The 26,524-nt window shown below is 41.5% G+C and overlaps 2 pseudogenes; both read left to right on the forward strand.

Annotated features, from left to right (window-relative positions):
• Positions 1 to 16,017, forward strand: part of LOC138822895 (tubulin beta-2A chain-like) — a 51,180-nt pseudogene extending 35,163 nt beyond the window's left edge.
• A 2,892-nt stretch (positions 16,018 to 18,909) lies between these two features.
• Positions 18,910 to 26,250, forward strand: LOC138822896 (chromodomain Y-like protein; annotated as a pseudogene).
• Positions 26,251 to 26,524: the final 274 nt, after the last annotated feature.

Consider the following 26,524-nt stretch of genomic DNA (forward strand, 5'->3'; position numbering starts at 1 on the left):
GGACAAGCCTGGCAGGAAGACACGTGTGTGTGTGTGTGTGTGTGTGTGTGTGTGTGTGTGTGTGTGTGTGTGTGTGTGTGTGTGTGTGTGCCTGAAGGCTGGGCAGGGGCTCAGGCTTCTCTACAGCTCCACTTCTGGCTTTTTTGGTAGTTGATTGGAGATGAGATTCTGATGGACTCTCCTACCAAGGCAGGCTTCGACTGTGATATTCAAATCCCAGCCTCATGAGTAGCTGGTATTAAAGAAGTGAGGCACTGGAACCTGTCAGGAATCCTCTTAAATACCAGAGCTATTCTTAGGGAGACAGGAAACACCTCAGTCCAAAAGATGGTGTTTTTTTCATGCTTTAAAGAAAAAATGCACTCAATACTAAAGTATGAAGTAATATTGAAGGAAAGAAGACAGCAAACTTTCATAAATCTGGCGTTGTGAAAGCCCATCAGACATGAGTCTTTCATATAGGAATCTATGTGGCAACATTGAGACTCACCCATGTGGTCATGTGAACTGGTTGAAGACCTATTCTCACACTGACATACCTTCAAAAGTCTGGGGTTCTGCTCTGTGGAAGATGTTTCCCAGTCACACTTGTAAGTCTCTTAGTTTTTCACACTTCTCATCCCTCATTCTTAGTATTCACCAAGTATCTTTTCCATTGCTGCTCCAGAAGGTGTTTTCAATGTCACTGTAAGGATTAATCTAATAAGAGAAACATGTTTGAAGAACTTTAATACTTATATTAATAATATCATTACTAATAAAGAGTATTATTCAAGAACTACTTTAAGATAAATAAAACATGATTTGGAGCAGTTATGTAGTTTGGATATTAAATATGATAACACACATATATTCTTAGGCCATTACAAATCTGTAGTTACTGCAATCTTACAATACATATATTCTTAAGAAAGAAAAAGTGTTGATAAGATAAGCAACCCAGTAGTTGTTGAATGAGATAAATATAGTGAGGACTTCTGTTGAGCTAGTACACACTGGTTCTTGCTCTGAAAGCATCACCTATCTGTTCTGAGAGCCAGTCAGGCTTAAGTAGGACACATGCTTCCAGATGACAGACCTGCCTGGCATTCACTGCCTAAGTCCATTCAGGCCCACAGCCCATAGAAAATATAGAACAACCTTCAGAACAGTCATCCTGACTTTAAAGCTCAAGCCTAGCTCATCAGCAGACTGATGTCTGAGGATTGTGGTTCAAAGTCACCCTGGGCAGCAAAGTCTGGAAGACCCTTATCTCCAGTTAACCACAAAAAAGCCACAGTGGGAGGGATAAACTGAGAGCAAGGGAAGGGGTGTAATTATCCCCCAAAAATGTATTCATTACCTGACAACTGTTTAATTTAACTGACTTAACTGTTACCCCTCTGAACATCATATTCCTAATAATATTTTTTAAGAAAATGAAAATGAGGCTGGGAAGGTGGCTCAATGGTTGAGTGCTTGCCTTGCATTCATGAGGCCCTGAATTCAATTCCTCAGTACCATATAAGCAGAAAGAAAGCTGGAAGGGACGCTGTGGCTCAAGTGGTAGAACACTAACCTTGATCTGAAGAGATGAGGGACAGTGCCCAAGCCCAGAATTCATGCCCATAACTGACAAAAAAAATAAAGAAAAGGAAATAAAAAAGGAAGAGTATTGCTGCCAGGCTCAGTGGCCAAGCCTGTACTCCTAGCTATTGATGAGGCTGAGGATCAGTGATTGAAGCCAACTTGGGTAGGAAAGCCTATACGAATTTTATCTCAAATTATGTACAAAAAAAATCTAGAAGTAGAGTTGTGGCTTCAGTGGTAAAACAGTAGACTTGAGGGGAAAAACAAACTACAGGTATAGTATCCATTTCCTGATTGCAAGCCCCAGAAAGGCACAGAATAAAAGAAGGAAAGACACTATGAACTTGGTTTATCTGTACCTGAGATGACTTTGTTAGAGACGATTATGGACTGAAACTCTGAACAGGGCATACTAGGTCTGGCATTTTTTCTACACAAACTGTGTGCACAACCATCTTAAGTCCTTCGCTATTTTATAGTTGCAGGTTGCATTATCTTCTCATCATGGAAGAGGTCCAGTATTTACTTTCCCTAGGGTAGCTGCTTCCTTGTCTTCTGCTCTTTACTCATGGACAGCAGTATTTTAACTGAGAATGCAAGGAGGAGGATTGGCAATGCCTTGAAAAAGGGAATATTCTAGAAGTGGGTGAGATGGTGGTGATAATGCCCAGGACCAGGTGAGCATTTTGGTGATGATTGGGCATGGTGTGTCATTCTTTATCAATATGCTGAGGGGCCATGGACATGAAAAGGAGGCCTCAATGCCTCCTGGGGTCATTCAGACTACATAGATATAAGCCAGCTAATCTTCCTCTCACTTTCCCAGCATGGAGTTATGGGCCCTGGCTGGAAGGGGACTCATGCCCAAGTATGGACAGCTATCCATACAACATCCAGTTGTGTCCTCTACATTGTTACTACATTGAAAGCAGTGCAGCACAAATCACATGGAGCATGTCTAAATCATTAAAGGGATGGGAAAGTGGTTCTATGTTATATGGACCAAGACAGACAGAGAACACCATATAAATTCCCTTTCAGAGACCCCCCTTCTGTTCAATGGCCAAGAGAACATACAGGAAAACCTGCAGAAGGAGGAGCTATGTTCCTAACCTGGACCCTTCACTGCATGATTTCCCAAAGCTTATGGATACAATGAAACTAAATCTCTCCAAGATGAGGCACGAAGTCTCTCAGAGACCATTGCCCACATCTGTGAGGAGAGCATAGGAGGTAAAATGGACTGTCAGGGGAGGGGAATAGCCACAGAGTGTCTCCATGACATCTCTGGCATCCAGTATTCAGATAATTAGGGAAAGGTTATGAAAGCCTATTTGGTGTGGATAGTGAATCATTGCAGCAGGTGGCACAGAGGATGGGAAAGCGAGTTTAGGAGTACATGGGTCACATCAAGTCTCAAGATGTGCAGATCTACCATCAAGAGAGCTGGACATTATGTTGCATATGTTACATGATAGCCTTTGCTAATGCCATCTTAGACACATGTTATACTACAGTGACTCTGCTGTCTACTACCACAAATGCATGGAAGAGAGATAGAAACTTCATACAGTTGCTGACATCACCAAGATCATCCTAAGGAAGAACTTCATAGACATTATCATCTGATTGTGTGTGGGGTCTGGGGTGGGGGTGGGGGGTATATGTGTGGACACTAGGGATTCAACTTTGGGCCTGGACAGTGCCCCTGAGCCTCTTTTGCTCAAGGCTTGTACTATAGCTCTTAAGCCACAGATCCACTTTCAGCTTTTTTGATATTTTATTGGAGTCTCATAAGTATTTACTTACAAGATAAACTTTAATTATGAGGTGATATGATTTTAAGGATGATATACTACTATGCAAATGCAATAAATAAAAATGGGAGGTAAAAAGACACTCTAAGGAGTATATAGGAAGTTTTATGAAATCCATGAAAGTATATCTTAAAAAAGTGTTATTAGTGACTTAAACAGCAGTGCTAAATTTTTTGTCCTGGATAAATGAATGCAGTCAGTTATTTCTGTTTAAATGTATAATGTTATTTTTATCTTTTTACTGTTTGTAATCTATACTATTAATATTAATAGGTGTAGGAGACTCGAGCTGAGCTGTTGAACCTGGAAAAGGTTTGAGAGGTTGGAACACCACCTCAATAGTACTCAGAAAGCTGAGAGCTGACCATGCAAAGGTTAAAACACAGCTCTGTGAAGTAAGCCAGGCCCAAAGTTATTTGAAATAACTAGTATATGTCTGAGACAAACAGAAACTGTCAGACAAGTTGATGTTAGGTGAAATGAACCCCAAGATAAGGATTCAAAGTTTTTTTCTTTCTTGAGATTGTTTCCAACATACTTATAAAATGATTTCTTTGTTGCTTTATATGTACCTCCCCCATGGTATTAGCCCTGCTTTCACTGTATTTGATGTTGGTATAATTTGTGGAAAGGAAGGGAAGAAAAACAAATTGTTTAAATAGGGATACTGGTGGACCCATTGCAACAATGAGATGTACAACACATTATGTCGAAAAGCGAACTTTACAACTTGGGGGGGGGTAGGAAGAGCGGGAGGGAGGGGTGTGGGGAGGGATGGGGGGAGGGATGGGAGATGGAAAGGGATAGGAAGGGAAAACAAAGGAGGAGGCAACAATGCTTAATAAGAAATGTACTCATTATCTTGCCCATGCAATTGTAACTCCTCTGTATGGTATTTTCACAATAAAAAATCAATCAATAAATAAATATATAAATAGGGTTACAGGTGACCCCATTACAACAATGAAATGTATAAGATGTTATGTTGAAAAACGAACTTTACAACTTCGGTGGGGGATGGAGGGAGAGAAGGGGGGTTGAGAGGGGAAGGGATGGTAAGGGGAAACAAAGGAGGAGGTAAGAATGCTTGATAAGAAATGTACTCACTATCTTGCCAATGTAATTGTACTCCTCTGTATGGTATTTTCACAATTTTACAAAAAAGCACAGCTCTGGAGAGGGTTAAACTATTGCCCCCTTCCATAGTGCTTTAAAGGCCTTGAAGCCTGGGAGGTAAAAGAATTGACAACTTAACCTAGGAAGCTAGATAAAATAGACCAAATGTCTGGATTTTCTCTGGGTTGCATTCTCCTTTCTCAAAACAAAAAGGGAACCAGTGTTTCTCACTCACTGTGGTGGCTCTGATTGCAATATAGAAGCTTCATTTTTGCATGTATCCATGGTAACATTCCCAGCATGAATTCAAATAAATATGATTGCTTGTGTGACCTGGGGCCCAGGTGCCAGTAAGCCTTGGTACCCAAGGTCCTCATTGATTTTTTTTTCTTTTTCTCTATACCTGTCTGGTATTTTCTAATTTTCTTCAGCTTGGTATCCTATTGCACTGCCTTGGGTTGCAATTAGCAACAAATATGAATATTCTTGAGTTGTAAAACATAAAAGACTTACAAACTTTCTTATCCCAGATGGCTTCAAACCACAATCCTCAGATCTAAGCCTTCTGAGTAGTATTACAGGCATAAGCCACTGGCAACCAGCATGCATCTGAAGAATTGATGTCAGTGAGATCTTTCTTGGGGAATGTCTGCACATCTCAGTCCTCCTCAGCTCTGTTCCTTCCTGTTGCCCAAACAGAATCAAACACTTTCACTCCTTTATGTTCAAAATCCTTGAAGTTAGTGAACTGACTTGCCTGCCATGTACCTCCTTTCTATAAATACAATAGTGGGTTTTACTTCTTACCATCGATTAACTAAATTAACTGGGATCCACACAGAGGTGACATGTCCTTTTCTGGAATGCACACCGTACACCTATGTTTTACTTTATCTAATAAAGTTAACATAACTTACCTTGTTTGAGGTTTCTTAGTTCCCATATTTCTTCCTTCTCATCCCTCTTTCCCTTGCACAGAAGGAAGAACAATTTGGAATTGTGAAGAGTGAGTTTTTAGTCATTTTCTGAAAAGCTTTGCCAATGGATCCTGATTTCCAAGTCCTGAGTAACTGGCCTGTAAAGCCTTGTTCTTTAATCTCTCCTCAGCTGACACAAATGACCATATATATCTTAAAAAGGCTTTGGGAAATGAGTTCAGATTATCAGTTAGGAATCCTAATTACCTGGTCACTGCGCATAAGTTGTTTTTGTCTTTTGTTTTGTTTTGTTTTGTTTGAATAGTGTACAATTAGTACCAGAATTAGACTTCCAAGTATTTTTTTAAATTCAAAGCTAGCAGGCTTTCTTATTTGAACCACAGATCAACTTCTGCCCCACTCTCTTTATCTTTTGGTGGTAAATAGGACAGAAGTGTCCCACAGGAATTCAAGGGCACTACACAGTATCCTCAAATCTGAGGACTGTGGTTCACAGCCAGCCTGGGTAGGAAAGTCAATGAGCCTCCTATTCCCAACTAATCAGCAAAAAGAAGTGGAACTGTGGCTGAAGTGGTAGAGCAGCAACCTTGAGCCTAAAAAAAGCTAAGATAAAGCTAAGAAAAAAAAGTTTTATAAAAAGGTAAGTGAAAAACAGATCTAGCACTAAGACAACCACAAAATAAATTTTTAAAAAAGTACAAGAGAGCACAAAGAGTCTTAGAAATGATAAAAATTAACAAGAAACTGGTGGCTCACACTTGAAATTCTAGCTACTCAAAACACTGAAATCGAGCATTACTATTCCAAGCCAGCCAGGACAGGAAAGCCCATTGTGTGTGTGTGTGTGTGTGTGTGTGTGTGTGTGTGTGTGTGTATGAGTGTGTGTGTGTTCCTTTCTGGGATATGATCTACAAGTTTTTGCTTGACCATTTCCAATCTTTTGGAGGTTAATTTGAGATAAGAATTTCATGAACTTTCCTTGTCCTCTGACAATGAACCGCAATCAGTATAATTCAGGACCTTGTGGGAGTGTCTATACTTCCCTCCTACTAACCACCAAAACCAAAAAATGAACCAAATTGCAACTGTTACTAAACTTTTAGAGCATTCTATCCTTCAGCAAGATTGGTGAGGCCCTAAAAACAAGAGAGAGAACCAACAAATAAATAAATGTATGTGAAGAAGAAAAGAGCCAATTAGTTTTTTATAATATAGACTCATATCTTTAATCCAAGCTGAAATGTAAAGATTACAGTTCGAATCCAGCCTGGGCAGGAAAGTCCAACTAACTTCTTTTTGAGTGTGCTAGACATGGGCTTGAACTTGAGGGTTTTTACTCAAGTTTAAAAATACTACTTCCTGTCTCATCTGGTTAATTGGAGATGAGTCTGATGGACTTTCTAGCCCAGGCTGGCTTTAAACTGTAATCCTTAGATTTTAGGATACTGTGTAGTGCCTTGGTTCCCATGGGACTCTTATCTACTATTAACCACTAAAAGAAAAATAGAGGCAGAAGTTGAGCTGAGGCTCAAGTAGTAGAGCCTGCTAGCTTTGAAATGAAAAACAAAATACCCAAAATAAAACAAAACAACCCTCATAGTCACTAGGCCTTGAATTCAAGCCTCCCCTCCCCCCCAAAAGAACCCTCAGGAGTTGAGTTTTTGTTCCTGCTAGCTTTGAGCAAAAAACAAAAGGCCAAAAATCTCATGGACAGTGAAGTAGTGTGGCCTAAATGTAGAGCCTGCTAGTTTTGATCTAAAAAAACAAGCCAGGTGCCTCTGGCTCATGCCTGTAATCCTTGCTACTCAGGAAGCTTAGATCTGAGAATCACATTTGGAAGCCAGCCTCGGCTAAAAAGTCCCCTGGTGACTGTTTTTTTTCCAACTAAGTAGAAGTGGCACTGTGTCTGAAAATAGTAGTGTACCTGCTGTGTCCCTGACAGACAGTTCCTAGGCATTGAGTTCAAGCCCCCAACTGACAATATCAATAAATTAATTAATTAAATACTGAGCATAAATGAGTAGGCCCTAATAATAAAGGACATAAACTTTGAAAAAGGGGGAAGGGACAATCAAATAAATGAAAAGGTGGAAAAGGAGCTATTAAGGCTTTCTAAATCAAAACTGTAAGTCTACCTGCTCAGATTACTGAAAACTGAGGACTGTGGTTCAAAGCCAGCCCAGGCAGGAAAGTACAGGAGACATATTTTACTGTGTTCAGTATGGGGGCTTGAACTTGCTATGTTTTGCTCATGGCTACAGGTCTACTTCTTCTAACCTCTTGGTGGTTGTTAGAGATAATTGTCTCATTGACTTTCTTGCCCAAGACTGGCATTGAACCATGATTCTCAGATTTCAGTCCTTTCTGTAATGCTCTTGACTTTCTATTGATATTCTAATCTCCTATTAACCACAAAAAATGCAAAAGTTGAGCTGTGGCTCAAGTAGTGAAACCAGCTACTATTAAGGTAAAAATAAATAAACCTCAAGGAAAGTCATCTTGACTTAATTTCAAGACCTAAGAACCACCACTCAATTAAAAAAAATAGAACCTCAGTCACTGTGACCTGAGTTTAAGCCCTAGAAAAAGAGCTGCAAAAAAGAAAAACAGCCTGTAGTTTACCTGTGGTCAAAGTTGTAGGGCATGGTAGTTTCAAGGGAAACAAAAAAACAGCATAAGAGCTAGCGCCTAATAACAAATGTCAAAAGGAAAGAAAGAAAGAATAAATAACTGAAAAGGTGAAAGAAGAGGTAATTAAAGATTTGTAAATGTTGACTCACACTTATAATTCTGAATGCTAAGGAAACGGAAATCTGTAGGTCATGGTTCAAAGCCATACTGGACAGGAAAGTCCATGAAACTTGCTTCAGTGTGTTCAGTTGAGGGACTTAAAATTGAAGTGTTTTGCTCAAGGCTACAGCTCTACTATCTTCCACCTATTAGGTTGACTGGAGATAAGAGTCCCATTGACTTTTCTGCCCAGGCTGACTTTGAACTCTGATCATCAGATTTCAAGCCTTTCTGTACTGCCCTGGACTACCCATGGAATTCTTGCCTCATATTAATCACTTAAAGAAGGCAGAAGTTTAGCTGTGGCTCAAGTAGTAGAGCCACCTACCCTTCAGTTAACTAAGTAAATCAATAAAACCTCAGAAAGAGAGGAGAGGAATGAGAGTGAAAGACAGAACGTCTTACAATAAGCAAAAGGAAAGAAATGTATATATCACCTGGAAGAAATAATTGTATTGTCAAAGCTTATAGAATTGTATTGTCAAAGCTTATAGAATTCACAAACTTTAACAACCATAATAATGACAATTTGCATTGTGAAGGTTAAAATATGTTTGTGACTTCAACTAAATATCACTATTCCACAATATTCTGAAATAAGAGAAATTTAGGTAATCACCTAATCTCAATAATAGTAAAAATCTCAAAAAGAGTCACCAGGCCTTAATTTCAAGCCCTAACACCAACGTGCCTAACTCCGGCCACACACACACACACACACACACACACACACACACACACACACACAGAGCAGGAGCTGAGTTCTCATGCTTGGAGCAAAAGCCAAATGAAACAAAAAGTAGACTGTAGTAGACCTATGGCTTAAGTAATAAAGCAAGCTGCTTTTAAGAGAAAAGAAAAGAAAACCTGAGTATGAAGGCAAGGCCCTAAGCCCCTGACTCTTCCCAGAATGGAAATCAGTCATGGAATCCAACAGTTTGTGCTTGTTCTTGGGATCACAGCTGAACGTGCCCCTTCAGTTCTAGGCCCTCCTATCAAAAATAGAAGGTAGGCTTGTTCTTGGCTTCTGGCACAAGTACCTTGTGTAAAGGAAGTCCCTCCTCTTGCTTCCTGGATCCCAGGGTTCAGCCTCTCTTGTGAGTCAGGGTGGGACGTGGATGGCAGTGTGACAAGAGGTTCCAAATAGAGTGGCAGCTGTGCTAATTGACTTGAGGCTGACAGCTGGATGCCAGGGCTAAGTGATAACAGGTAGCTATCTCTGATTACCCAGCAGTAGGGAGAATGAGCTGGAGCACCTACTGGCTCTGCCTATCAAGTCCACCCCATCTCCTCTGCCCCTGTAACAACCAGAGGTTTAAATGGGGATCTGAGTTGGCTGTGTCAGATTCCTGCTCCCCAGCCCTACCTGTTTGCCTCTGTGTACACCACTGCTGAGGACACGCATCCAACTGCTCTGCAGCCCTACACCGTGAGGGAGATCATGTACATACCGGCAAGCCACTGTGGCAACCAGATTGGCGCAAAGGGGAGCATGACACTGGCCTAGGATCCTAGTCTCAAATTTAGGGGGATGAGGAGGAAGAGGATGGGGTTGGAGGGTGCAGGTGGTGGTGGTCATGTCTAGGCTGAGGTAGGTGGGGCTCCATAGTAGTCCCTAACCTCCTGGAAATCAAGTCCCCCAGATAGTTTCCCCAATTTCCCTAATTTGTGTGGCCCAGGTGGGTGTGGTTTTTTAAGCAAGGCTTGCATGTCTTTGTCTTACCTGAGACTCAAGTCATTGTACTTAGTTTCCTGGGAATAGACTAATGCATTTTTGGTCTGATTTGAATGAAAGGAGTGCAGTGTCTTTGAGCTGACAGATACAGAGGATTCCCTTTTTGTCAACTGATGAGTATCAGATAATTGAGAACAGTTCGTCCACCTTAATGCAAATTTCTCTGAGTTTTCATGCCCTAACTCAGTTCCCTTAAGTTGGGTGTTTTCTAAATCAGTGGTTGTCTAAATCAGTGTATGCTCTGAGGACCCTTGGGGTTCTGGAGACCCTTCTAGCTGAGTCTTCAAGTTACTGCTTTGGCAACTTAATGTCCATATAAGACCAGGTTCTGGTCATAGAATCCAAACAGAATATGGTATCCCATAAGATAGAATACTCATAGGAGAACCCAGATGTCTTCTATTCAGCAAGATAGCAAAGAGATTAACAAAGCTAAAATACTATCAATTTTTGTGCTTTTTTAATTTAAAAAATCTAATTTTTTTACAAAAATAGTTGTGTCAACAGGACTTGGGTTTCTTATAGTTATTTTAAAATCCATTGTTTGGACAGTTAACATTCTAGGCCATAATACACTTCTATTTCCATCTCAGTTTTGGGAAATGCTAAGCAATGAGCACAACATTGACTGCACTGGAAACTACTATGTAGACAGCAGCTTACAGCTGCAGAGAATCGAGGTGTATTACAATGAGGCAGCTAGTGAGTGTCTCCCAACTGGCTTCCAATACCGTGGCAGAATAGGTCCCTAGGAATACTAATGACAAGGAAGGAGTTCCTGCCTTTCTTAGGGTGGTATTGTAGTTCGAATTTGGGGCCTCCATCTTGTAAGTCAAGTGCTGTATCCACCTGAGCCACTCCACCATATATTTTGTTTTAATTTTTGAGTATACACTTGTGAATTCCTCAGGAAAGCCTTTTACTGAATTCCCCCTACCTGTACTTGCTGACTAGCCACACCTGGATTTTTTTTTCTTGTCATGGGGTTTCAACTCTGGGCATAGGCATTGTCCTTCATCTCTTCAATCTTTCTTTTCCTTTTATTATCAGGGGTTCCTTTTTTTAGAACTCTCTGGGCTTCTGGGATAACTCCTTCTAGCTTAGTTTAATTCATTAATTCTGCTTGTTGTAACATATTTGGAAATTTTAAGTTTTTATGTTTACTATGCGTGAGCTGCAAAACCGCTTGTGAAGTTGTAGGAGTTTTTGGAGGCAGCGTCACATCAGATGATAGATTGATTGGGGCATCGCCCACATTTAATCTTTGGTCCTAGTCTTCATTATTTAGAGAAGTCATCTCCATTGGACTGGAAAGAAACAACATGCTCTGTTCACGGATCAATAGAAAAATAGCCAAAATGAGAATAAAAGCAACGAATGTACAGCCAAGAAGAATATAGTAAGAATAAAGGTAGAGGCTATAAAGGTGCAGCCAAGTGTATGGGATGCCTTGAACCAACACCCTCTTCCTGCAGGCATGCTTCCTTAAAGCTCTTTGTCTAACACGATCTCATGCAGAGGTGGCATAGGAGGTGGCATGGCACCAACTATTTCAGGTAGTTTCTTGGAGATAAGAGTCTCCCAGAATTTCCTGCCCCAGCTGGCTTCAATCTGCGATCCTAAGATCTCAGACTTTTGAGTAGCTAGGATTTCACCCTTCAGCAACCAGAGCCCAGTTGCATTGCCCTCTTTAAAATACAGATTAAATTTCTAAAAAGAAAATTTTTGAAATTGAAAATTTTAAAATTTTAAAGAGGGATGTTCAGTCACTAATATATATGTTAATAGTCCAAATCACAAAGCATAAATAAAGTGTCTCACCCTGAAATCTATAACACTTCTGGACTTCAGCATTTTGAATATGAATACTTAGCCAACAATAAATTCTTTTTAAGGTTTTTAAAGTAAAAAACATTGTTGTGATGTAGAAAAACCCAATAATAATGTGTAAACACTGCTTTTAAATGATTCATATTGTCTTTCCTAATACAAACAACCTTACTGAAGTCTACAGAGTAGATTTTCAGTTTTTGTAAATGTCAATGTGAAATTCATTTAATTTTATATAAAGAGTTTCCATTCTACATTATTGTATACAAACAGAATCGTAGATAATTGGTTTTCCTGTGTAATAAACCAATGAAAAAGTGCAAACAAAAGGACAGAGCTATTTAATGTATTTGAGTTTTATGGATCTACATTTGGGGATGTCCTCACCTTGGTATTTTGTGTTGATATTGCTTAAGTAAGATATAAGACTTTAATCTTGTGGTTCCTTGGTTGAGAGTTGTGTGGGATTGTGTCACTCCTATGAGCAGTATTTTATGTTGTGTCTTTATTAGATCCTGCATATCAGGAAGGATGGCCAGTTTTCTTCATGTGATTGTTTAGGAAGGGGGCAATCTCAAACTCATGTTTATATCATTTTAACTGATATCCCTTTTGAAAAATCAGGTTAAATGGCAAATTGCAAGTAATTGCCCAAGGTTGCTCTGAGTATTTGAATACAGGGAAATGTGCTATTTGATAACAATTATTGAAACATTATAACACAAGAAATATGTATTTTATGTATTTTCCCCAGGAAAGCATTATACTTGAATTCCTCTACATTTACTTGCTGAAGAGCCACACCTGGCTCTTTTGTTTTGTTTGTTTTTTTGTCAGCAGTGGCGCTTAAACTCTGGGCCTATGCACTGTGCCCCAACTCTTCTGTTCAAGACAAGCAGCCATACCACTTAAGCCACAGTGCCATTTCTGGTTTTCTATTAGTTTATTGGAGATAAGAGTCTCACAGACTTTCCTGCCGAGGCTGGCTTTGAACAGCGATCCTTTGATCTCCAAATCCACAGTTGCTAAGATTATAGGCATGAGCCAATGGTGCTCTGCACCTAGCTACTTTTAATTGGGGAAGGAAAGGGAGAACAACAAAGGAGTGGGTAACAATGTTCAACAATAAATGTTCTCATTTCCTTACTCATGTAACTGTAACTCCTCTATACAGCACCTTTACAATAAAAATAAAATTAACAAAAAAAGAGAAAGGTTCTTGCTGATAGGCAATGATGACTCACACCAGTAATCCTAGCTACTCAGGAGGCTGAGAAATGAGAATCATGGTTCAAATTCAGCCTGGGCAGGAAAGCCCCTGAGACCTTATCTACAATAAACAACTCAGAAAACTGAAAGTGGGACTGTGGCTCAAGTGATAGAGTGCTAGCCTTGAGCTGAAGAGCTGAGGGACTCAGCCCAGGCTCAGAGTTCAAGCCCCACCATGAACAACAACAACAAGAAAAGGTGTTGTCATCTTTCTTTTGCCCCATTAGACTCAAAGCCTGATGCTCATCTTTGCCTCCTGAGTAGCTGAGATTTCAGCCACCATGCCCAAAGCAAAGGAATGAAATGCATGGAAATAGACAACTGCAAACGTCCTTAAAGTTGCTGAAGCCTCTTGCATGGTGATTCATTCTCAAGATATCTTTTCTGTTTCCATGTCTGAAATGCTGTAATTTCTGTAATGAATGCTGAGAGCCACTTAGAATCATAAGCTCTGCCCCTAAGTTCCTTGTCAAGTATAGGCCTAAGTCAACTCTTGTTCCCACAGGCAACAAATATGTTCCTCGGGCCATCATGGTGGACGTAGAGCCTGGCACCTTAGACTCAGTAAGATTGGAACCATAGAGTTTCAGACCAGACACTTCATATTTAGTAGGTCAGCATGGTCCATGGAAGATGGCTAATAGGCACCCCTCCTTCCTAACATCCAGGCACTCCAGTTCCCAGAGCTGAGCTGAGCCTTTATCCATCTAGATATCATCCTCACCTAACCTACCTATTTCAGTCCATGGGAGTCATGTCCCTGGCCACTCAATCAGCACAGATAAATGCCAGTCTGCAAACAGCCTCTGAAGGGAATGAACAGCGAGCAGGGAATGCCTCCAACAAGGTTTCAGCACTGCTGGCCATTTCAAATACCTGGCAATAACAGGGAACCACTTCAGGACACCAGAAATCAAAGCACAGCTATGTATGAGCAAGGTGCAGACAAGTGCCTGCAGCTTAGCTTCCCTCTTACCATTCTGTTCTCCTGTTCCTCCTGTGAAAGTAAGTACTTTTCCAGTATTGAGGCAGGCTCTGTTCATTTTTTTTTGGTCGGTCGTGGGGCTTGAACTCTGGGCCTGAGCACTGTACCTCAGCTCTTCAGCTCAAGGCAAGCACTCTACCGCTTGAACCACAGCATCTCTTCTGGCTTTTTCTGTTTATGTGGTGTTGAGGAATCGATCCCACGGCATTGTGCATGTGAGGCAAGCACTCTACCACTGAGACCCCTTCCCATCCCCAGGCTCTGCTCATTTTTAGAAGTACGCACGTGGTTTGGGTTAAAATGTATCTTCCTCCACATTGTCTTTACTTTCTTTATAACCTGGGTGATTTGTAGGGTCCCAGACACATTGAAAACATTTCCTGAGGGCTAGGAAGGTGGCTCAGCAGTACAGTGCTTGCCTTGCATGCATGAGGCCCTGGGTTCGATTCCTCAGCACCATATAAGCAGGAAAAAAAAGCCAGAAGTGGTGCTGTGGCTTAAGTGGTAGAGCACTAGCCTTGAGCTGAAGAGCTGAGGGACAACGCCCAGGCCCAGAGTTCAGGCCCATGACTGGACCCAAAAAAAGAAAACATTTCCTTTATTTCACCAAAGTGTATCTAAAATAATAGCCAAAGTTGCTCAGAGGAGCCTATAGTCTTCACAATGCATATAGCACAGTCATTATTCCTGGAGTATGTGTCTCATCATGTCTTTGTGTCTGATAGGCCAGAACAGGGCAGGCAATAACTGGGCCAAGGGCCACTACACAGAGGGAGCCACGCTGGTGGAGTCAGTGTTGGAAGTGGTGAGCAGAAAGGTGTGGCTGTCTCCACGGTTTCTAGCTGCACTACTCCCTGGGAGGTGGCACCAGGTCAGGCATGGGCACCCTGATTCTCAATAAGATCCGAGAGGAGTTCCCAGACAGCATCATGAACACCTTCAGTGTCATGCCCTTGCCCAAGATGTTGGACACTGGCACCTTAGACTCAGTGAGATCGGAACCATTTGGCCAGAGTTTCAGACCAGACAACTTCATATTTGATATGTCATCATAGTCCATAGGAGATGGCTAACAGGCACCCCTCCTCCCTAACATCCAGACACTAGTTCCCAGTGCTGGGCTGAGCCTTTATCCACCTAACCCTATCATCCTCACCTAACCCTACAACACCATCTTGTCTGTCCACCAGTTGGTGGAAAATGCAGATGAAACATTCTACATTGACAACGAGGCCCTGTATGACATCTGCTTTTGCACCCTGAAGCTGCCCATGCCCACCTATGGAGACCTGAACCACCTGGTGTTGGCTACCATGAGCAAGGTCACCATCTGCCTGTGCTTCCCTGCCCAGCTGAATGCAGACCTGAGCAAGCTGGCTGTGAACATGGTGTCCTTCCCCTGCCTGAACTTCTTCATGCCTGGCCTTGCACCCTGTCCAGCCATGCCAGCCAGCAGTACAATGCTCTTTCAGGGCCCAAGCTCACCCAGCAGATGTTTGACACCAAGAACACGATGGTAACCTGTGATCCCCACCATGGCTGCTACCTGATAGCGGCTGCCATCTTCCGAGGCCGCATGTCCATGAAGGAGGTGGATGAGCAGATGCTCAACTTGCAGAACAAATAAGCAGCTACTTTGCAGAATGGATCCCCAACAACGTGAAGACACTTGTGTGTGACATCCCCCCACATGGCCTCACGATGTTGGCCACATTCATTGGTAACAACACGGCCATCCAGGAACCCTTCAAGCACACCTCAGAGCAGTTCAGTGCCATGTTGCAGCACAAGGCATTCTTGCACTGGTATACAGGCAAGGGTATGGATGAGACGGAGTTCACTGAGGCTGAGAGCAACATCAACAACCCGGTGTCCAAGTACCAGCAATGCAAAGATGCCACTGCTGATAAACAGGGGGAATTTGAAGAAGTCTTGTGGAAGAAGAGGTTTAAGACTTCCCATTGCTAGCAGTGCAACAGGAATGCCAGAGCCCGCCTACGGCTTCTCAAATAAATGGTGCTTTCCTGAGCTACTGTTGTCCTGCAGTGGGACCTTGCTATGTATCATCATGCTCAGCCTTCTCTGTCAGGAACTCACTGACGGTGAATATAAAAATGCAGATTTCTTTTAAATATGATTGTTTTAAAACCCTATTTGTATAAATAAAGAAGTATACATTTTATACCCTGAGCCCTTATTCTTCTTTAGAATCCTTTTTATTCTTTCAGTGTATTTGAAATATAAATTTGGCCAGAAGGATTTAATCTTAACAATATAGGACTGGTACTCAAGAGGAGTATTAAATTCATGGTTTTTCTGCTATTTTGAAGAGGAGGATGACAAGTGCCAATGTTGTTTTTCCCCCTGGCCCAGTTTTATAGTTTTCAATCTCTCAAAAGCATGCAAGTAGCAAAAAAGCAGTTTGAAGAGAAAGAAAACTAGATCCACATGCTACTTCTTCAGACAACCACAGGTTCTTGTCTCATGTCCCATCAGAGGGATTTCAGTCACATTCCCCAGAAACAGTATCAGGAACACTGATCCCTGTGTTTAGAGTTCAATTGGCAATGAAGCAGCACTCACAGGATGAGTGCAAGTTCCTGGTTTCCAGGGTAGTTTCTCAAGGTGTCTGGAGCTTTAAGTACAGAAGTGACTCTAGCTGTTTGAGGGAGTGAGAGGCTGAGAAGCTGACCAGTCCCATAGTGTATCAAGAACTGCTTGACACAGTACTTCCAAGTCAAGGAGAGGAGGGGAGACATGGCCTGTCCCAATGACCCATTCTCACGTTCACTTTTCCAGCAGTCAAAGCTGTCTGAGGCCCACAGGGTGTTGTAAGGATATAAGGGATGGCTGGATCTAGCCTGTTGGGTATGTTTACTTTACGTGAGTGAAACAGAAATCTCAATTGCTTAGAACCTACAATAGCCAGGAAAAAGGTAAACACTTCTGTTTTCACTGGAGGCCAAATCAGTCACTGGTTCTTTTTGCCAGAATCTTTCATTCTTCTTTCAGTGAGGCTCCAGGCAGGTTGTCTGTGCCAAGCATTCCTCCATGGCCACCAATAACCTGTAAGAGCACCTTTTTCTTCAGAAACAGGGCTATGGGAATATGGCAAATTATAGAAAGCTCTAAGGAAAAGGTACTTCTGGGTGAGGTGCAAGTCCCTTGTTGCTAGTAAAGTTGGGAGATGGTAAGTTCCGTAAGTTTTCCTCTACCAGGCCTGAGGTTGGGGTAGGGTAGGGAGGGGTGGGATAGAGGTCTTTAAGCCAAGCTGGTCTCACTCATTAGAAAGTAAAACTGTCCCAGAGAGTGATCTATGACTAGAAGGAGGTTTTGTGTCCTTGCCCCAGGGAGATCAAAGTGCAAATAGCTTCCATTGTGGGAGTCCTAGGGAGTAAGTGTTGACTCCCCTAGGACTCTAGTCCTAGAACTGACCAGGTTGGATGACCCCAAATCTTCTAAGGTTGCTGGGTCAGAACTGAAGGCAGGCCTGGCCAAGGCACTCTCATTCCTCAGTGGGTTAAGGATTGAGGCCAAGCTGTGATGGAGGCACCACCCATCCTATCTACCAGTGTTTGACTAAGAACATTTTTGTTTTCTCTTAAGTACTCATTTATGAGTCTTTTCATGAGTCTTTTCTGGTGGCTTTGGCTTATTTCTTTACACTTTTGAAGAAGTAGTTCTTGGTTCATAATTAATGACTCATGCCTCACTCCTTAGAAAACTCCTGTTGATAATTTTACCAGTAGACCCCCATGTATTTTTCAGGCATGACTTTTGTTTTCTCCTAGCCAGAGCTCTGCATTCATTGCCACACAAGCTAATGTGGAGGTGATTCCTATAGATAGGTGATTTTTTGTCCAATTGCTAAGTGTAGCATCTCCCTTATTCTCATGTACCTTAGTAATTGTATCAAATACTTAATAGAGTTCTTGACAAGTATGATAAACAAAGTTCAGAGGTGAAGATGCAGCTCAGTGGTAGAGTACATCCCTGGCAAACACATGACTCTCAGTTCAGTCCCCAGCACCAAAAGGAGGAAAGGCAACAAATGTTAGGCTCAGGAGAGGATACATTAGGACTCATAGAAAAGCAGCACCCAGATTGGCAATGAGGAGTTGTGAAATGAGGGAACATTGGTAGAATATTTGTAGGGGGGAAGAAGAAAGCCCCTTGATGTGTGTACCCTTTTAGAAAGCAGAGGTAGAAACAGGGAATTAACCTCTGGTAGTCAGCCTAGGCCGTGGAAGGAAGAAGCCATGACATTTATGTTACTCTAATGGGACCAGAGTGTATAGTGGCACCACCATACCAGGCCATGGCCTGACAAGAACAGACATTCTTGCATTGGAGAGGTGTCTTTTGACCACTTTGGCCATGTTAATGATATTTCCTTATGCTGTTTCCTTTTTCCTTCCAACTTGTCATACCTATAGCAGATCCTGTCCAGGAGACCCATTCTCTCTAATCTTATTCTCTAAAAGTCTCCTAGTTTAAGGAGGCTGCAATGCTTGGTAAGAAATGTATGCATTATCCTGCCCATGTAATTGTAGCCCCCCTGTACAGTATGTTCTCAAATAAAATAAAATACAATTAAAAAAAAAAGTCTCCTAGTTTATAGCTACACATATCCTAGACCAAAAAAGTAGGGGGTAGATACTCTGTCAGACATAGATTGAAACTGAAAGGTATCTTTAAAGTAGACTTTGACAAGGTTCTGGTATTGACAGTCTTGTGTTGATATGTGCTGTGATTGCAACCAGCTTCTGGTCTAATTCTGAGATGACAGTGGGAGAGAAATGGTGATAGGACATCATGGACCACTATGGTTTCAAACCCTTCACAGGTACATCTCCATTCATGGATGTGCTATCAGCCAACATACAGATGTCTGTTAAAGGGGTGATGGCTGGGAAAAGGAAATTTATTGGCCACAGATGAGACCAGCCTTTGGACAAGTGGTTGCATTTCAGTGTGAGGCAAAGAGTGCCTACCTATACAGAGATATTTTTCAGGAAGCAAGATGATTCACTCACATCTTCTTATCCACAAAATAATCTGAGAATAACTCTGGAATCCCAGAGGTGAGAGTCATGTGCTTTGCGTTTCTACACGACTGCTTTGCTTCATGGCTCTTTATGCTCTTCTGAAACCTCCTTCTGAGCTGGCCCACAATGTGCCCAGGAGGCAGGAATCAAAGGGGACTTGGAAGCTTGGTTGCTAATCACTCTGGTCACACTGACTTGGGGCTGTAGGCATGTGCTGGGCATCTGCTCTATTCTAATGGTATGGGCTCCAGTGGGAGCTTTGGTTCTTACCAGGAGAAGGTAACAGTGCCTCTGTTTTTGAGCCATCTCCCAGGTCAGGATGTCTTTATCTGCAAAGGCTTGAGCTTTGCCATATCTCTCATCATGACAGGTTTCTTTCTTTCTTTCTTTTTCTTTCTTTCTTTCTTTCTTTTTCTTTCTTTCTTTCTTTCTTTCTTTCTTTCTTTCTTTCTTTCTTTCTTTCTTTCTTTCTTTCTTTCTTTTTTCCTTCCTTCTTTCTTTTTCTTTATTTTGTTGGTCATGGGACTTGAACTCTAGGCCTAGGGGCTGTCTCTCTGTTCTTCAGCTCAAGTATAGCTCTCTATCACTTGAGCCACAGTGCCACTTCCAGTTTTCTGGTGGTTTCTTGGAGATAAGTGTCTCAAGGCCTATCCTTCCCAAGCTGGTTTTTTACTGGCATACTCAGATCTCTGCCTCCTGAGTAGCTAGGTTTATAGTCAAGGGCCACTGGCGCCCAGTTTGACAGGTTAATTATTTGCTAAACATAACAATGGCTGCATTCTGTCCTGGGAAAAGTTTCCCTATCATCCTACAACACTGATGGTCTTAGTGTTGTGGCAGAGCACACAGCAAGGGGGCTTTCTATGTATGCATATTGACTAATACCTGAAAAGGCAGCTTGCAAAGGCCAAGGAGATTGTTGTTGAAGAGATTGTTGTTCAAAAGCCCCTAGTGCTAGGAAGGCTCTGGAAATGCATACATCTCAACTTGCACTGGGCATTTCCAAATTTTAAGTTCTAGTGTTGTTTCTTTTCCTTTGTACACAGCTTGAGTAGGTTGTTCCAGACAAGGAAAGCTACCTACAGAAGGTCTGTGTGCTAGCTACACTCATACAGAACAAGCAGTTCAGGGCTTGATTTTTGGTACACTTTTAGACTGCAATCTCTTCACTGGTGAGGTTTTTTAATGTTTCCAAGATCATTTTAAATGATTTTTTGCCCTCTCACCATATCACATAGGTTTCTATCCTAAGCTAAATCAGCAACAACAATAACAAAAACAACAGACTGGACTCACTTGTAAAGTAGTTAAAAGTGCCACCTGCTGTTCAAACTGCAGAAATACCCATTTCTTGTAACCTTCAGAGAAACAAAGGCTTTCTTTTTATTATTATGATTATTATTGTGAAAATACCATACAGAGGGGTCTTTAAAATGCTTATAGTAGTCTGTACCCAAAGTGGTCCTTATCATTGGAACTTATGGTGACTTCCCGGTGATAAAAGAAGTCCTGAGTGCCCTGAAAACAGCCACTGCCAATGACAGCAGGTCTATCTCAGTGCACCCGGCAGCATCTTCTATTGTGGCCTGGACTTAATTTACTTCATAGACCATCTCACAGATGATAGAAAGAGAAAAGGCACCAAGATGGCAGATGCAATCAGGTTTGCAGAGCCAATGTGTTTGCATCGGGGTTGGGGTTAGTTTTCCAAGTACTAGAACTGAAGATCACAGCCCTGCATAGGCTTCAATGTCAGTCATTTAAGTCAGTTGACTCAATTAACTCATCTGCTCTTTCTATGAGTCTGACATTAATGACTGCTTATCAGAGGCCAACAACTGAAACCCAGCAAGTGCTCGGCATGTTGGCTAAGAGTGCTGTATAGATAATGTACAGCTGCATGGTACTTGTGCTGTACACTTCTCCTATGCTTCCCCGAATTCTAAATATTTCTAGTAAAGAGGAAAAAAGCTGAATCAGCTAATGAACACATCTTACATCTGTTGGGTTGTTTTAATAGTATTATGGTTTGATTGGACTCAAAGCCTCATACATGCTAGGCATGCATTCTACCACACCTCCTGCCCCCATCTTGCTTTAAGTATTTTAAGTAATTTTTGGGCTTTGCTCTTCCCTCACATACACCTCCCACAGAGCTGGGATTTCAGGAATGAACCACCTAGCCAGAATAATTTGTTGAGATAAGGTCTGCTTGCTAAAACTTTGCCTAGACTAGCCTTGGATCTCAGTCCCCCCCATCTCTGTTATTCCCCAAAATAACATACCTATGGTTTGAAATATTATAATCCCATTATTATTCTGAGTTCTCAGATGTGGTGCTAGAAGGCATTGCCTTCTTACTTGACTTGAAATTATAAACCTTCATCAGTGGACATAATTCTGCTCTAGACTATCAGAACCTCATATCAAAGTGTAGACACTGCTCATTGTTAAATCATAGTTCAGGATATGTTGCATGTCTTTAAGCCTCACTTTTTACACACACACACACACACATACATATGCACACACATACACACAAACACACACACATACCATTGTCTTCAGTGGTGACTTTGTACATCTTCTGTGAGACCACCTGAGTCCTCTCTTATGTATCTTAGAGCTTTTCTTACCAATCTTGCTGCTCTCCAGTCTTCTCCCTCCTCAGGTGTCCAGTCTCTGCCCTTGACAGTGGCTGAGGCTTGTAGTACTGGGATTAGAGAAAGAGAAAAGATAGATACAGATATTTAAGTAGAAACCTCATCTCATGCACTTTTAGGTGATTTTAGATGATTGTTTTCATCAGATCCTCACTCCTATTACTTCTCCCAGCCTCCCTATGCCATGTCCTTCTCCTAGATCCCACAGAAGGCTCAGCTGATATTATAGGAAACTGAAACATTGTGCTTCTGTGAAACCTGCATTGCTGCTGCTTTGAGTAAACGTATTTTTATCAGCGATAATTTTGCTTAATGGAATATGGGAGAATCAGAAAAAACTACTTATTTAAAGCAGTTTCACTTAACCTTTCTCTTACTCAGTTTATTTAAATTAACTTTATATGCCTATGAGGGACATTACACAAAACAATCTTTCTATGTATTGTATTTTTGCTTGTTTCTGTGGTATCATGACTCAAATTCCTTAAACTTTTTGAGGCAAAGATCTTCATTGTGGCAAATATTCAGAATGGAAGGAAAGGGAAGTGATAATGGAGATCAATTAACATCTTACATCATCCACTGTCCAGGGCTGCTATTTCCACTATTGGAATTGATGATACCCAGTTTGCAGATTCATTGTCATGAAATGGCCCTTACATCATTGATAAAACTGAGTATCTTGGGTTCCCTTTATAGCATTGGACTTTTGATGTCTGCATACTATGTGTCTGAAGGACCCAAGAGCAAGCTTATCTCCACAGAAGTGAGGTCTCCTCTCATGATAGAGTGAGATAATGTGCGGACTTTCCAAAGGAAGAGGCTATTATTCAGCACTCCTATATTACAGGATTTGGAGAGAGAACAAAACAAACCCGTAAACTGGCCCTAGAACTTGACCTCTTCCTACTCATTCCTTTCTTCAGATAATAAAGCTGAGTAAGCTGAGGAAGGAAGCACACTACCTCCTAATTCAAATTTTGTTGCCTGGTTTCCCCAGACAATTCCTACACCCTTCCATGAGGGTTTGACCTAATATCTGATCTTGTCAAGTGTCTTCTCAGAAGGAATTCTATTGAATAATAATGTCTTCAAAAACTAACTTTGTGGAAAATCTTTCCTTCCCTTCCATATCTAAGACAGCCTTTAACTCAGTTCACAGATAATCCAGTGGGAACAAATACAAATTGAGTATGCTGCATTGTACACCTATTAATGTTTATGGGCTTTAATATTAAGTTTTAAAAGATAAGTATAAAAACCAGGAGCCTGCTGGTTCATGCCTGTAATCCTAGCTACTCAGGGGGCTGAAATCTGAGGATTGCAGTTTGAAGCCAGCTGAGACAAGAAAGTCCATGAGACTCTTATCTCCAATAAACTACTAAGAAAAAGCTGGAAGTGGTGTTGGGATTTAGTTGGTAGAACACTAGCCTTGAGCACAAAGAGGCTCAGAGACAGTGCACAGGCCCTATGTCAAGTCCAATGGCTAGCAAACACAACCGCATGTATACTTAACAAAACTGTACACATTTCCTCTTTAGGTCCATCATGATCTCCTACCACTAGCCACACTGCCGCTGGATTTTTGTAGTTCATGATCATACAGCTTTGTGGACTGGAGAGGTCTCTCCTGACAGGTCATTTCTACAAAGATTTGGTGGGTGGCTGTGTTTTAACAAACTGAGTTTCTGTTCAACTCATGTTTACAAATGAGTTTACACATCATCATTGCACCCTTCCTCTGAGCAGGGCTGCTGATGAATTTAGCATGGACCTCTGAAATAGAGACATAATTTCATTTGACATTATTATCATTCCAGGCAAAAATTGAAATTCCAGTTATAAAACAATGTATCAATCCTATTGAAATCCTGGTATTGATTTTCCTCAAAGACTTTGAAACCAGAATTTTTTTTAATCTTGAAAATGTAGTACAGAGGGGTTACAATTACACGAGCAAGGTAATGAGTACATTTCTTTTTTTGGGGGGTGGGGAGTCCGGTCATGGGCCTGAACTCTGGGCCTGGTCGCTGTCCCTCAGCTCTTCACCTCAAGGCTAGCGCTCAACCACTTGAGCCACAGCACCACTTCCAGCTTTTTATTTCTGCTTCTGTGGTGCTGAGGAATCAAACCCAGGGCCTCATGCATGCAAGGCAATCTCTGTACCACTGAGCCACCTTCCCAGCCCAAATGAGTACATTTCTTATCAAGCATTGTTCCCTCCTCCTTTGTTTCCCCTTACCATCCCTTCCCATCTCCCTCCCCATACCATGCCAGAGTTGAAAATTCATTTTTGACATAACGTCTTGTACATCTCATTGTTGCAATGGGTCCACCTGTATCCCTGTTTAAACAATTTGTTTTTTCCCTTCCCCTCCACAAATTATAGCAACATCAAATACAGTGAAAACAGGGATTATACTGAGGAGGAGGGACATAAAAAACCACAAAACAATCATCTTATAAATATGTTTAAAACAATAGCAAGAAAGAAAAAATATGAGTCCTTATCTTGGGATTCATTTCACCTAACATCAACTCCTCTGAACATTTCTGCTTGTCTCAGACATATACTAGTCATTGCAAATAAGGGAAACCATGGGACCTGTGTTTCTTTGGGCTTGAGATGAGAATTTTTTGTGTATGTACAAATATATCATGGGAGAAGCATGGAATCATGGACAGTTTTTTTATTCTTATGTTTTCATGTACCACAGCTTTATTGTTAAACTCCATTGTGAGCTTTCGAATAATGCCTTGGGCCATCTCATTTAGAAACCTTAGATATTAGTGTGGCTTATTCTTTTAAAGGATCAATTCTTGCATAATGCAAAACATTACTTACCTTGGGGGCAATTGGCAAGGCTGAGATGAGGTTGGCCTCACCTAATGGACTACACCTCACACCAGTTGCTGGAATCTGCATCTGCAAGCCCTGTTCTCCTGTGTTCCTTACAAACCTCCCAACCTCCCTCCTTACAATATAATCTAGCTGGAAGCAGTGACTCACATCTGTAATTCTAGCTACTCAAAAGTCTGAGATACATCCAGAGGATTTGTGTTAATACCAGATCAATTAGAAAAGTCTGTTAAAATTGAGCCTCCAATGATTAGTACAAACAGGACTGAAAGTGTGATTCAAGTATTCAAGTGCCAGCCAACTAAGCAGAAGACCCTGAATTCAACTGCAGGACTTGCACAGGGGTGGGGGGGGGGAAGGGAGGGGGAGGGGAGATGCAGCACTATATTCCATCTTGATAGTATTCAGAGGATGAGGAACTAGTAGGAAGTGCCTCAATAGCTGTTGTCAGTCAAGCTCTGGCTTAGAACTCTGTATATGAAAAGTTTTAGTTATTCTTCAAAGGTCAGGCTCAAACTACCTATAAAGAGTCACTTTATATGTATGTAGGTATAAGTTTATGCTTTGATCTACTCTGTGAAATCAGAACAAGAGACTACCTCTGAAAACAGAATCAGCTGTATGGTGGGGAGGAAGAAGCAGATTCCCTATATAGTATAGCATCAACCTCCCTGGAACTACAAAGCCTATAAAACAAACTCCAGCACAGCATTGGTTGTGTTTTATGGCAAGTTCTTGTTCCCTGCAAAGGCCTCCCTCTCCCATGTCTGCTTTGCTCTCCAATTTCCTGTGGCAGTAGCATCCAACAACACATAATGGGATACAGGCATTGAGATGCTTGCTGATCTTTATTTCCAACCTTATGTCTTAAATTAGCTTATCTCCATGTCCATAAGTTAATTTAGTCCAGTTTATAAGACCTTAGAAAATACGTGTTTCCAATTCAATGTGTAAAGTCTCCTTGCAGGGGCAGGTTATATCGCTTAGTCAATAACCCTTCAGTCAGTACCAGACAATCTTAGTGCCAAGTTCACTCTGAATTTTCCCTTTTCTTGGATACAAGAACTCCCTAAAGTCAGTATGATCCTTGGGTCTTCAAAGAGAGAAAGTTGGAAATGCTATATGCAATAGTCAGAGTGGCCAAGAGCCACTGTAAATATGAAAGCCCTTCTGGCTATGTCACCTACAACTGGTGGTAGCAGCGACACCTGTGTAATATCCAGGCTGTAGGTAAGCCTTTACAACCTGCAGCAGGTAGATCCACAATCTACCTTTTCTGGGAGGAGGCTTTTTAAGAAATCTTAATTTTTATGATTTGCATAGTTTCTGCTTGGCAACTTCCAATCTAGAATAGATTTTTGTCATCTGCTCACATATGCAATGTTTTTACTTGTTCCCTGTGTACTTTTTTAACTTTAGAAACTTAGTGAATACTTTCATCCAGTTTAAGAAGCCTAATTTTGTAGCAGTAAAAGGCCCAGCCATTGGACTAGGAGCATCCACATGGCCTCTTTGTGATGTGGTTTGGACCAAGGAAAAGGCTTGGTTCCAAACACCTTGTACCCCCGTAGGACAGAATCCAGATGGCTGCTCTACTGATATCTTTCCCAAGGATATGAGAGGCACATCTGTGAGCACCTTGGTTAAAAACTTATTTTAGACAATGTCCTAAGAACCTGTGCTTTGGGTGTTGTTTCACTCAGGGTATCTTGTGTGTTCTCTGGGGACATTTCATCAAACCCACTTGGTTCATGTAGTGCTGTAATACTTCCCAGGAGAAGGCCTTTCCTCCCATGAGGAGCCTCCAGATTTACCTAAATCACACTGATACCCAGTTTTCAATCAAGAATTTTCTTTTACTTCACTTTAAAAGCTGCCCTTTTAAAGTGGCAGTGGGAGGCCAT

The sequence above is a fragment of the Dipodomys merriami genome, unplaced genomic scaffold, assembly GCF_024711535.1.
Source record: "Dipodomys merriami isolate MVZ:Mamm:240054 unplaced genomic scaffold, mDipMer1.0.p SCAF_1165, whole genome shotgun sequence".
Taxonomy (NCBI): Eukaryota; Metazoa; Chordata; class Mammalia; order Rodentia; family Heteromyidae; genus Dipodomys; species Dipodomys merriami.